This window comes from Nothobranchius furzeri, chromosome 15, assembly GCF_043380555.1.
Source record: "Nothobranchius furzeri strain GRZ-AD chromosome 15, NfurGRZ-RIMD1, whole genome shotgun sequence".
Classification (NCBI taxonomy): Eukaryota; Metazoa; Chordata; class Actinopteri; order Cyprinodontiformes; family Nothobranchiidae; genus Nothobranchius; species Nothobranchius furzeri.
Window position 1 is genome coordinate 49,186,259 of NC_091755.1, and position 3,980 is coordinate 49,190,238.

Below are 3,980 nucleotides of genomic sequence, written 5' to 3' on the forward strand. Positions count from 1 at the left end.
CCTTGACCCCACCTACAGGGAAGCAGAAGATTTACGCAGCAGCAAATGAGGTTGCTGCTGCTGATCCCATCAGTCCCAGTTAGTTTCTGTCAGGTGAGCACAGCGTGTGTTTACCTGCTGGGATCCGGATGGATGGAAGGTGGACAAAGCATCTCCACAAGCTGTTTAATACCCCTACAGACCGCTTTAACACATGTTGCTGTTAAAGTCACACATGCATCTGCTAGTAGAAAACAGGCCAAGTCCATCAGTCACTGAGTTCAACCTGAATAGTCTCCTACACCTAACTCTGCATTAGCTTCTGATAGAAAATAGATGGAAACGCTTTTACTTGACAGGCTCGACAGGCGGATTGGTTCGGCGTCTGCAGTGATGCGGACGCTGAGCCGATCTGTCGTGGTGAAGAGGGAGCTGAGCCAGAAAGCCAGGCTCTCGATTTACCGGTCGATCTACGTCCCAATCCTCACCTATGGTCATGAGCTTTGGGTAATGACCGAAAGAACGAGATCGCGGATACAAGCGGCCGAAATGAGTTTCCTCCGTAGGGTGGCTGGGCTCAGCCTTAGAGATAGGGTGAGGAGCTCGGACATTCGGGAGGGACTCGGAGTAGAACCGCTGCTCCTCCGGATCGAAAGGAGTCAGTTGAGGTGGTTTGGGCATCTGGTCAGGATGCCTCCTGGACGCCTCCCTGGGGAGGTGTTTCGGGCATGTCCTGCCAGCAGGAGGCCCCCGGGTCGACCCAGGACACGTTGGAGAGGTTACATCTCCAATCTGGTCTGGGAACGCCTTGGGGTCCTGCCGGAGGAGCCGGTGGAGGTGGCCGGGGAGAGGACGGTCTGGAGCTCCCTAGTTAGGATGCTGCCCCCGCGACCCGGACCCGAATAAGCGGAGGAAGACGATGACGGCTTTTACTTCCTGAAACAGGAGCACCAGAGCTTTTTATCCAGAGATCGTCTCACAAGGCTTTCATTTATACTAGAGAGCAATGCAAATGTGTTAAAAAACCAGTGAATGAGTGCATCCTTAAGGCACGACTGGTCCAGAAGACCACTACTCTTAATAGCAGCTGCTTCTTCTGAAGGCCTTTGCTGATGCTTCACCCTTCTGCAACTCCCACTTCTGCAAACTCTTTAGTGCTGTCTCATCAGCATTTGCTCTCACGTCTATTAGTGCAATAGGTTCACCTATTTTTCTATTTAAACACACGAGAGTTCTCAGACTCGGCTCGACTTGCTGCGTGCACTTTTAAATCAGATATTAATAGACAAAATCAAAGAAAGCCACACTAAAAATAAAAATGTCCTCTTTGGCAAGTGAAAACGCTGAATCTCTTTGATCTAGTGGCAGCGTTATTCTCCTTCTGCCACTGAAAGTAGTTTCTCTGAAGAGGCTAACGTGTACTGGAGACCACACGTTTCCACGAACGACACCACCGATCGTTTCCCCTCTCGTTCTGAGAACCGCATGCTTGCTTCTGTGTCTGCATGTCAGCTCTCGCTATGAAAGTCCCCCCAAAAAATATAAAAAAAAACTGCAGCCAAAGAATTTTGGCTTTGGTTCATTTATTTGTTTTTAAGAACTTGTTGGGCCTGCAGCTATGGTTAAAACGCTCCAAACACAACAGAAATGCACCAAGTGGAATGACGTGAACGTCAGGTATGTTTACTAATAATAAGGTTGGAGCGTGCGAGCATCTATGTTGAAGCTGAAACTGCTTACTCAGAGGAAAAAAAGGTCAGGACATTCTGCTCCCAGCGGCTTTTTGTTTCAGGAAATCTCGCTGTTAACTAGCAGGTTCTTCTGTTTCTGCCCCGTCGCTGTTCGAGTCAGTCTGACCCGAGTGGACCAAGAACGTGACCACCGTTTGTAAATGTTTGCAGAAAAAGATTCGCTCCCTTAACGATTAACTTCCACCTTCCCCTGAACCCTCGCCTGCCTGATGCCATTGTTCAATCGAAGGATTATTCATGCAAATTGCATTTAAATTGAAACACCGTGCAGAGCTCAGCTGTATTTGCATGTGAGTCATTGTTTCCTTTAGAGTTCATTTGACTGCCTCGGTTCCACGGTAAAAACAGGCCCGAGAGGGCGAATGCCTCCACAGACGTGTTGATGTTTCTGAAGAAAAAGCCCTTAAAACTGTCCCTTTTCTCAGACCCTCGTGTGTCGCCACACAGCCAGCATGTGTCAGTTCCTTTGAATATCTCACCCACAGCTATTATTGGCCTCATTGCTTCACCAGCAGGAGCTGATTGACTCATTTTTGTTTCATTCCCGTAAGTCAAGAGATGCAGTTTCGTCTTATGAGAAAGAAACAGAAAGCCCAGCTGTTGCACAATCCCCCTCCTCCCTGTTCCAACTGTTAGATACAGAGCTGTTGGGTAATGTCAGGAACTTCCTCCAACCCTATCTGTCTCTCTCTCTGTCTCCATCTCTACCGATCTGTCTTCTGCTTATCTGCCGGCTTGATAAATTGGCTAAAGCTACATGCCTCGCACACATTCCTACACGCGGGATGGACGGGAAGCCATGGAGGTACAGGCTAAGCCTGTTAATAAGGCTGCAGGGAAACACTGCATCATTCAGAAAACATGTTTGTAATAATATTTTAGCTTTTGTTGATTGAGCAGCTTAAAGCTGCAGCAGCAAATCTACTGTAAAACAAATGTGGAAAAAAATGCATCCTAGCGGGCCCACTTGGGTCTTACAATTTGAAAAATAAATTTTGATGTGCAAAGTTCTTAAACTTTAGTCGTGAAATGACTCCAGAGCTGCAGGTTGCAGACTCCTGGTGCAGAAGTGATGAACAACCCTTTAACTTCAACCTTCAGAGTTCTCAAAAGCAGCCAAATAGATTCAGTTTCCACCTCCACTCGGACTTAATGAGGTCGCTTCAACCTCACAACGGAGCACACATGGACATAAATGTCTAATGATGGCGGACAGTTATCGATGCTCCAAAAAGGTCGAGACGCTCTGCTCCTCCGTAGAATCACACGGTGTTCCTGATGTCACCGTTTGGCTCTGGCTCACCACTTTTCACTGTTTGTCTGCCAGGTGATTCCTTCTCTCTGTGTGTGTGCATGTGTGTGAGTGTTTGTTTGTGTGTGTGTGTGTGTGTGTGTGTGTGTCGGTGGGGGCTTCAGGCACCAGACTGTCGAGCCGACCTGGCAGCTGTGGTCAATCCCATTTAAGCTGTGAGGAGTTTTTCTTTATTGCAAATTGAAATAAAGCTACTTTGCACAGATCAGCAGCTCACATCGTCCCACGCTGATGTGAATCAGACGCAGTTTTATAAGAAGAAATGTGCAGATCTTCTTATTTATCATATAGGGATTATTAGTTTGTGGGATTATTGTGTTTGTTTGGGGTCTTGGTGTCATTTTTAGGTCAATTATTTCATCTAAACCTATTAAGACCCTGAATCTTTCACTATATTTTATTCTGTTCATCAGCTGTCCACCTGTATAATTATTTTTATATATTTAATTTTCAAAATTCACTGAAAAACATGAATAGCAAACCCTTAAATGCTCCTTTGTGCACATGGAGTAGAAATGCCATGCAAATGAAAGGAATATTAAAAGGTTATAAAATATTGTGTTTCTGTCCTAGTCATACAAAATAACTTGAGGACGTTTTTGGAAGTGCACAACAAACCAAAGCTGATATTTCTGGAGGATGAAGCTGCTGTCTTGAGCTTTGTAATGTTGAAATCGAACAGTTTTGTTAAAGTTGGCTACCCAGATCTTTGATTATTCTGTCACATTATATCACTTTTCATTTTTACCAAACATTCACGATAAGCTGCCATACTGAAAATTAAGTAACAGACAAATTAATACAAAATTAGGCACTGATTGGACTAAACAGCAATTGGTTTGGAACTATGCAATCGAGACGAGCCAGTTGAGGTGGCTCGGGCATCTGGTCAGGATGCCTCCTGGACGCCTCCCTGGTGAGGTTTTCCAGATCCGACT